General features: G+C 49.7%; 5 non-coding genes across 5 annotated transcripts; all 5 read right to left on the bottom strand.

Moving 5' to 3' along the window:
- Positions 1 to 730: 730 nt before the first annotated feature.
- trnad-guc (transfer RNA aspartic acid (anticodon GUC)) lies at positions 731 to 802 on the bottom strand. Its single transcript has one exon. It is a non-coding gene; the product is annotated as a tRNA-Asp (tRNA).
- A 1928-nt stretch (positions 803 to 2730) lies between these two features.
- On the bottom strand, positions 2731 to 2802 carry trnad-guc (transfer RNA aspartic acid (anticodon GUC)). The gene has a single exon. It is a non-coding gene; the product is annotated as a tRNA-Asp (tRNA).
- Positions 2803 to 4730: 1928 nt separating this feature from the next.
- On the bottom strand, positions 4731 to 4802 carry trnad-guc (transfer RNA aspartic acid (anticodon GUC)). The gene has a single exon. It is a non-coding gene; the product is annotated as a tRNA-Asp (tRNA).
- Positions 4803 to 6727: 1925 nt separating this feature from the next.
- trnad-guc (transfer RNA aspartic acid (anticodon GUC)) lies at positions 6728 to 6799 on the bottom strand. Its single transcript has one exon. It is a non-coding gene; the product is annotated as a tRNA-Asp (tRNA).
- A 1926-nt stretch (positions 6800 to 8725) lies between these two features.
- On the bottom strand, positions 8726 to 8797 carry trnad-guc (transfer RNA aspartic acid (anticodon GUC)). The gene has a single exon. It is a non-coding gene; the product is annotated as a tRNA-Asp (tRNA).
- Between the last annotated feature and the right edge of the window lie 562 nt (positions 8798 to 9359).

Consider the following 9359-nt stretch of genomic DNA (forward strand, 5'->3'; position numbering starts at 1 on the left):
CGGTGTGGACCTGTCCGTCTGAATGGCCTGCTTCCACACTGTGGTGATTCTATGGTGCCAACAGTGTAGGTGGAGTTCCTGCACGTGCTTTCTCAAGCTTGCCTCTGTGTTGACCTTCATGTTAACCCAGCCACTGGGCTTTGTCCTTCTATCGAGAAGAGCAGACAATGCCACTCAGATGACTTGGACTTTCCACTGTGGGTGTAGTACAGCCTGCCAGCAGCAGGGGACGGTGTTGCGTCACCTTAATCGCAGGATCAGGTCCAAACTCTGAGGGGGAGTGACCCCTTTTTGATTGGAGGGAGGGAGGAAGCGGGGAAACCTGACATTCATTTGTCGCTACCGGTTGCTTAAAGGTTTTCATTTGCACTCCGTTTGCGTGGGAGTTATATGCCCACCGACGGGACGAAGTAACAACAAAATCAGAATGGGAAACAGAAATTGCTGGAGAAAGTCAGCATCTGGAGTGGGGGAAGAAAGCAGTCAACGTTTGTGGTCCAGTGACGCTTCTCCAGAACGGCAGTTTTGATTGGTGGTCAAAAAGCAGGAAGTCTCAAATGGATGAAAGGACAAGTTTGCCAGGGAGAGCAGAATCGAGACTACGACATGTTTGGTTTGTTGGCAAGAGCAGGCCGCTCGGACATGTGAATGCACGCCTTTGGAGCAAACGGGACTTGAATTGGGCACTCCTGCATTGAGATATGGTGCGTGCCTCTCAAAATGCCGCCGACTCCCCGGCGGGGAATTGAACCCCGGTCTCCCGCGTGACAGGCGGGGATACTAACCACTATACTACCGAGGATTGCACGGCTTTGCGCTCTGCGACATGGGTATTAGATAGAATGTGCTTATGTGTAATCTTGATTTGTTGTCAATTTGAGTTTTTCTTTAGATCATCTTCTACCTCTGTGGAGATGATTAAGATATCAGTTATTGTTGTTTTCATGTTTTATTCTGTGAATATCTATCTTTCAAGTAATCCGCCGCTGCTGTAAAACAGCCTTTTCGTTGTGCCCTACCATCTGTGTTAAACGTGGTCCGCTGCTGATCCACGCGCTCTCCCGTTACCTGCTTCTGACAAACTGATTCATACGCTGGCCTGGAATACAGCACAAATCCAGCAGCCTGGCTTCAATTCCCGCTGCCAAATGGACTCAACATGAAAGATTGCCCTTTTCAAGCTCGTCCCCTCAGCTTCAACTCCCACCCATCAATCGCTCCCTCATCAGAGAGCAGTGCTCCTGGAGGACGGTGGTGACTTTACTGCACGCTGCATCAGCTCCACTGTAAACGTCGAAACACTTTGCCAACAATTTCTTGATGTTTATAAAATCGTGAGGACGAACAGTTAATCGCAGGTTTACTTCCAACTCACGTCAGTCTCTGAGCCATGCGTTCAACATGGAAACATAGAAAAGAAGTGCAGGAGTAGGCCATTCAGCCCTTCAAGTCAGGCAGCATCCGAGGAGCAGGAAAATCAGGATGCTGCCTGACTTGCTTTGTTTTTCCAGCACCACTCCAATCGAGACTCTGATTTCCAGCAACTGCACTCCTCACTCGTTCCATTCAGCCCTTCGAGACATCATCACCACCATTCAAGATCATCATGACTGAACATGCCATTTCAGTGACCACTCCAGCTTCCTCTCCGTACCCCTGGATCACTTTAGCTGCAAGTTCCACGTCCGGCTCGCTATTGAACGTATCTCCCAAACCGTCTTAACCGCATCTTCCTGTGGGAGACAAGTCCACAGGCTCACCACTCTCTGAGAGAAAAATTCTTCCAGAATCGCTTGCCCTTCATTCTGAGACTGTGACCCCTGGTTCTGGACGTCCCCAACATTGGGAACTGGTGAACTTTGAAGGGCTTATGCTCGAAACGTCGAATTCCCTATTCCTGAGATGCTGCCTGGCCTGCTGTGCTTTGACCAGCAACACATTTTCAGCTGGGATCCCTCAGTGCCGAGCATGGATCTGCATGGGTTTCTCTTCAGAAGGGTCGGTGTGGACCTGTCCGTCTGAATGGCCTGCTTCCACACTGTGGTGATTCTATGGTGCCAACAGTGTAGGTGGAGTTCCTGCACGTGCTTTCTCAAGCTTGCCTCTGTGTTGACCTTCATGTTAACCCAGCCACTGGGCTTTGTCCTTCTATCGAGAAGAGCAGACAATGCCACTCAGATGACTTGGACTTTCCACTGTGGGTGTAGTACAGCCTGCCAGCAGCAGGGGACGGTGTTGCGTCACCTTAATCGCAGGATCAGGTCCAAACTCTGAGGGGGAGTGACCCCTTTTTGATTGGAGGGAGGGAGGAAGCGGGGAAACCTGACATTCATTTGTCGCTACCGGTTGCTTAAAGGTTTTCATTTGCACTCCGTTTGCGTGGGAGTTATATGCCCACCGACGGGACGAAGTAACAACAAAATCAGAATGGGAAACAGAAATTGCTGGAGAAAGTCAGCATCTGGAGTGGGGGAAGAAAGCAGTCAACGTTTGTGGTCCAGTGACGCTTCTCCAGAACGGCAGTTTTGATTGGTGGTCAAAAAGCAGGAAGTCTCAAATGGATGAAAGGACAAGTTTGCCAGGGAGAGCAGAATCGAGACTACGGCATGTTTGGTTTGTTGGCAAGAGCAGGCCGCTCGGACATGTGAATGCACGCCTTTGGAGCAAACGGGACTTGAATTGGGCACTCCTGCATTGAGATATGGTGCGTGCCTCTCAAAATGCCGCCGACTCCCCGGCGGGGAATTGAACCCCGGTCTCCCGCGTGACAGGCGGGGATACTAACCACTATACTACCGAGGATTGCACGGCTTTGCGCTCTGCGACATGGGTATTAGATAGAATGTGCTTATGTGTAATCTTGATTTGTTGTCAATTTGAGTTTTTCTTTAGATCATCTTCTACCTCTGTGGAGATGATTAAGATATCAGTTATTGTTGTTTTCATGTTTTATTCTGTGAATATCTATCTTTCAAGTAATCCGCCGCTGCTGTAAAACAGCCTTTTCGTTGTGCCCTACCATCTGTGTTAAACGTGGTCCGCTGCTGATCCACGCGCTCTCCCGTTACCTGCTTCTGACAAACTGATTCATACGCTGGCCTGGAATACAGCACAAATCCAGCAGCCTGGCTTCAATTCCCGCTGCCAAATGGACTCAACATGAAAGATTGCCCTTTTCAAGCTCGTCCCCTCAGCTTCAACTCCCACCCATCAATCGCTCCCTCATCAGAGAGCAGTGCTCCTGGAGGACGGTGGTGACTTTACTGCACGCTGCATCAGCTCCACTGTAAACGTCGAAACACTTTGCCAACAATTTCTTGATGTTTATAAAATCGTGAGGACGAACAGTTAATCGCAGGTTTACTTCCAACTCACGTCAGTCTCTGAGCCATGCGTTCAACATGGAAACATAGAAAAGAAGTGCAGGAGTAGGCCATTCAGCCCTTCAAGTCAGGCAGCATCCGAGGAGCAGGAAAATCAGGATGCTGCCTGACTTGCTTTGTTTTTCCAGCACCACTCCAATCGAGACTCTGATTTCCAGCAACTGCACTCCTCACTCGTTCCATTCAGCCCTTCGAGACATCATCACCACCATTCAAGATCATCATGACTGAACATGCCATTTCAGTGACCACTCCAGCTTCCTCTCCGTACCCCTGGATCACTTTAGCTGCAAGTTCCACGTCCGGCTCGCTATTGAACGTATCTCCCAAACCGTCTTAACCGCATCTTCCTGTGGGAGACAAGTCCACAGGCTCACCACTCTCTGAGAGAAAAATTCTTCCAGAATCGCTTGCCCTTCATTCTGAGACTGTGACCCCTGGTTCTGGACGTCCCCAACATTGGGAACTGGTGAACTTTGAAGGGCTTATGCTCGAAACGTCGAATTCCCTATTCCTGAGATGCTGCCTGGCCTGCTGTGCTTTGACCAGCAACACATTTTCAGCTGGGATCCCTCAGTGCCGAGCATGGATCTGCATGGGTTTCTCTTCAGAAGGGTCGGTGTGGACCTGTCCGTCTGAATGGCCTGCTTCCACACTGTGGTGATTCTATGGTGCCAACAGTGTAGGTGGAGTTCCTGCACGTGCTTTCTCAAGCTTGCCTCTGTGTTGACCTTCATGTTAACCCAGCCACTGGGCTTTGTCCTTCTATCGAGAAGAGCAGACAATGCCACTCAGATGACTTGGACTTTCCACTGTGGGTGTAGTACAGCCTGCCAGCAGCAGGGGACGGTGTTGCGTCACCTTAATCGCAGGATCAGGTCCAAACTCTGAGGGGGAGTGACCCCTTTTTGATTGGAGGGAGGGAGGAAGCGGGGAAACCTGACATTCATTTGTCGCTACCGGTTGCTTAAAGGTTTTCATTTGCACTCCGTTTGCGTGGGAGTTATATGCCCACCGACGGGACGAAGTAACAACAAAATCAGAATGGGAAACAGAAATTGCTGGAGAAAGTCAGCATCTGGAGTGGGGGAAGAAAGCAGTCAACGTTTGTGGTCCAGTGACGCTTCTCCAGAACGGCAGTTTTGATTGGTGGTCAAAAAGCAGGAAGTCTCAAATGGATGAAAGGACAAGTTTGCCAGGGAGAGCAGAATCGAGACTACGACATGTTTGGTTTGTTGGCAAGAGCAGGCCGCTCGGACATGTGAATGCACGCCTTTGGAGCAAACGGGACTTGAATTGGGCACTCCTGCATTGAGATATGGTGCGTGCCTCTCAAAATGCCGCCGACTCCCCGGCGGGGAATTGAACCCCGGTCTCCCGCGTGACAGGCGGGGATACTAACCACTATACTACCGAGGATTGCACGGCTTTGCGCTCTGCGACATGGGTATTAGATAGAATGTGCTTATGTGTAATCTTGATTTGTTGTCAATTTGAGTTTTTCTTTAGATCATCTTCTACCTCTGTGGAGATGATTAAGATATCAGTTATTGTTGTTTTCATGTTTTATTCTGTGAATATCTATCTTTCAAGTAATCCGCCGCTGCTGTAAAACAGCCTTTTCGTTGTGCCCTACCATCTGTGTTAAACTTGGTCCGCTGCTGATCCACGCGCTCTCCCGTTACCTGCTTCTGACAAACTGATTCATACGCTGGCCTGGAATACAGCACAAATCCAGCAGCCTGGCTTCAATTCCCGCTGCCAAATGGACTCAACATGAAAGATTGCCCTTTTCAAGCTCGTCCCCTCAGCTTCAACTCCCACCCATCAATCGCTCCCTCATCAGAGAGCAGTGCTCCTGGAGGACGGTGGTGACTTTACTGCACGCTGCATCAGCTCCACTGTAAACGTCGAAACACTTTGCCAACAATTTCTTGATGTTTATAAAATCGTGAGGACGAACAGTTAATCGCAGGTTTACTTCCAACTCACGTCAGTCTCTGAGCCATGCGTTCAACATGGAAACATAGAAAAGAAGTGCAGGAGTAGGCCATTCAGCCCTTCAAGTCAGGCAGCATCCGAGGAGCAGGAAAATCAGGATGCTGCCTGACTTGCTTTGTTTTTCCAGCACCACTCCAATCGAGACTCTGATTTCCAGCAACTGCACTCCTCACTCGTTCCATTCAGCCCTTCGAGACATCACCACCATTCAAGATCATCATGACTGAACATGCCATTTCAGTGACCACTCCAGCTTCCTCTCCGTACCCCTGGATCACTTTAGCTGCAAGTTCCACGTCCGGCTCGCTATTGAACGTATCTCCCAAACCGTCTTAACCGCATCTTCCTGTGGGAGACAAGTCCACAGGCTCACCACTCTCTGAGAGAAAAATTCTTCCAGAATCGCTTGCCCTTCATTCTGAGACTGTGACCCCTGGTTCTGGACGTCCCCAACATTGGGAACTGGTGAACTTTGAAGGGCTTATGCTCGAAACGTCGAATTCCCTATTCCTGAGATGCTGCCTGGCCTGCTGTGCTTTGACCAGCAACACAGTTTCAGCTGGGATCCCTCAGTGCCGAGCATGGATCTGCATGGGTTTCTCTTCAGAAGGGTCGGTGTGGACCTGTCCGTCTGAATGGCCTGCTTCCACACTGTGGTGATTCTATGGTGCCAACAGTGTAGGTTGAGTTCCTGCACGTGCTTTCTCAAGCTTGCCTCTGTGTTGACCTTCATGTTAACCCAGCCACTGGGCTTTGTCCTTCTATCGAGAAGAGCAGACAATGCCACTCAGATGACTTGGACTTTCCACTGTGGGTGTAGTACAGCCTGCCAGCAGCAGGGGACGGTGTTGCGTCACCTTAATCGCAGGATCAGGTCCAAACTCTGAGGGGGAGTGACCCCTTTTTGATTGGAGGGAGGGAGGAAGCGGGGAAACCTGACATTCATTTGTCGCTACCGGTTGCTTAAAGGTTTTCATTTGCACTCCGTTTGCGTGGGAGTTATATGCCCACCGACGGGACGAAGTAACAACAAAATCAGAATGGGAAACAGAAATTGCTGGAGAAAGTCAGCATCTGGAGTGGGGGAAGAAAGCAGTCAACGTTTGTGGTCCAGTGACGCTTCTCCAGAACGGCAGTTTTGATTGGTGGTCAAAAAGCAGGAAGTCTCAAATGGATGAAAGGACAAGTTTGCCAGGGAGAGCAGAATCGAGACTACGGCATGTTTGGTTTGTTGGCAAGAGCAGGCCGCTCGGACATGTGAATGCACGCCTTTGGAGCAAACGGGACTTGAATTGGGCACTCCTGCATTGAGATATGGTGCGTGCCTCTCAAAATGCCGCCGACTCCCCGGCGGGGAATTGAACCCCGGTCTCCCGCGTGACAGGCGGGGATACTAACCACTATACTACCGAGGATTGCACGGCTTTGCGCTCTGCGACATGGGTATTAGATAGAATGTGCTTATGTGTAATCTTGATTTGTTGTCAATTTGAGTTTTTCTTTAGATCATCTTCTACCTCTGTGGAGATGATTAAGATATCAGTTATTGTTGTTTTCATGTTTTATTCTGTGAATATCTATCTTTCAAGTAATCCGCCGCTGCTGTAAAACAGCCTTTTCGTTGTGCCCTACCATCTGTGTTAAACTTGGTCCGCTGCTGATCCACGCGCTCTCCCGTTACCTGCTTCTGACAAACTGATTCATACGCTGGCCTGGAATACAGCACAAATCCAGCAGCCTGGCTTCAATTCCCGCTGCCAAATGGACTCAACATGAAAGATTGCCCTTTTCAAGCTCGTCCCCTCAGCTTCAACTCCCACCCATCAATCGCTCCCTCATCAGAGAGCAGTGCTCCTGGAGGACGGTGGTGACTTTACTGCACGCTGCATCAGCTCCACTGTAAACGTCGAAACACTTTGCCAACAATTTCTTGATGTTTATAAAATCGTGAGGACGAACAGTTAATCGCAGGTTTACTTCCAACTCACGTCAGTCTCTGAGCCATGCGTTCAACATGGAAACATAGAAAAGAAGTGCAGGAGTAGGCCATTCAGCCCTTCAAGTCAGGCAGCATCCGAGGAGCAGGAAAATCAGGATGCTGCCTGACTTGCTTTGTTTTTCCAGCACCACTCCAATCGAGACTCTGATTTCCAGCAACTGCACTCCTCACTCGTTCCATTCAGCCCTTCGAGACATCACCACCATTCAAGATCATCATGACTGAACATGCCATTTCAGTGACCACTCCAGCTTCCTCTCCGTACCCCTGGATCACTTTAGCTGCAAGTTCCACGTCCGGCTCGCTATTGAACGTATCTCCCAAACCGTCTTAACCGCATCTTCCTGTGGGAGACAAGTCCACAGGCTCACCACTCTCTGAGAGAAAAATTCTTCCAGAATCGCTTGCCCTTCATTCTGAGACTGTGACCCCTGGTTCTGGACGTCCCCAACATTGGGAACTGGTGAACTTTGAAGGGCTTATGCTCGAAACGTCGAATTCCCTATTCCTGAGATGCTGCCTGGCCTGCTGTGCTTTGACCAGCAACACATTTTCAGCTGGGATCCCTCAGTGCCGAGCATGGATCTGCATGGGTTTCTCTTCAGAAGGGTCGGTGTGGACCTGTCCGTCTGAATGGCCTGCTTCCACACTGTGGTGATTCTATGGTGCCAACAGTGTAGGTGGAGTTCCTGCACGTGCTTTCTCAAGCTTGCCTCTGTGTTGACCTTCATGTTAACCCAGCCACTGGGCTTTGTCCTTCTATCGAGAAGAGCAGACAATGCCACTCAGATGACTTGGACTTTCCACTGTGGGTGTAGTACAGCCTGCCAGCAGCAGGGGACGGTGTTGCGTCACCTTAATCGCAGGATCAGGTCCAAACTCTGAGGGGGGAGTGACCCCTTTTTGATTGGAGGGAGGGAGGAAGCGGGGAAACCTGACATTCATTTGTCGCTACCGGTTGCTTAAAGGTTTTCATTTGCACTCCGTTTGCGTGGGAGTTATATGCCCACCGACGGGACGAAGTAACAACAAAATCAGAATGGGAAACAGAAATTGCTGGAGAAAGTCAGCATCTGGAGTGGGGGAAGAAAGCAGTCAACGTTTGTGGTCCAGTGACGCTTCTCCAGAACGGCAGTTTTGATTGGTGGTCAAAAAGCAGGAAGTCTCAAATGGATGAAAGGACAAGTTTGCCAGGGAGAGCAGAATCGAGACTACGACATGTTTGGTTTGTTGGCAAGAGCAGGCCGCTCGGACATGTGAATGCACGCCTTTGGAGCAAACGGGACTTGAATTGGGCACTCCTGCATTGAGATATGGTGCGTGCCTCTCAAAATGCCGCCGACTCCCCGGCGGGGAATTGAACCCCGGTCTCCCGCGTGACAGGCGGGGATACTAACCACTATACTACCGAGGATTGCACGGCTTTGCGCTCTGCGACATGGGTATTAGATAGAATGTGCTTATGTGTAATCTTGATTTGTTGTCAATTTGAGTTTTTCTTTAGATCATCTTCTACCTCTGTGGAGATGATTAAGATATCAGTTATTGTTGTTTTCATGTTTTATTCTGTGAATATCTATCTTTCAAGTAATCCGCCGCTGCTGTAAAACAGCCTTTTCGTTGTGCCCTACCATCTGTGTTAAACTTGGTCCGCTGCTGATCCACGCGCTCTCCCGTTACCTGCTTCTGACAAACTGATTCATACGCTGGCCTGGAATAAAGCACAAATCCAGCAGCCTGGCTTCAATTCCCGCTGCCAAATGGACTCAACATGAAAGATTGCCCTTTTCAAGCTCGTCCCCTCAGCTTCAACTCCACCCATCAATCGCTCCCTCATCAGAGAGCAGTGCTCCTGGAGGACGGTGGTGACTTTACTGCCCGCTGCATCAGCTCCACTGTAAACGTCGAAACACTTTGCCAACAATTTCTTGATGTTTATAAAATCGTGAGGACGAACAGTTAATCGCAGGTTTACT

The sequence above is a fragment of the Hemiscyllium ocellatum genome, unplaced genomic scaffold, assembly GCF_020745735.1.
Source record: "Hemiscyllium ocellatum isolate sHemOce1 unplaced genomic scaffold, sHemOce1.pat.X.cur. scaffold_890_pat_ctg1, whole genome shotgun sequence".
NCBI classification, from domain to species: Eukaryota; Metazoa; Chordata; class Chondrichthyes; order Orectolobiformes; family Hemiscylliidae; genus Hemiscyllium; species Hemiscyllium ocellatum.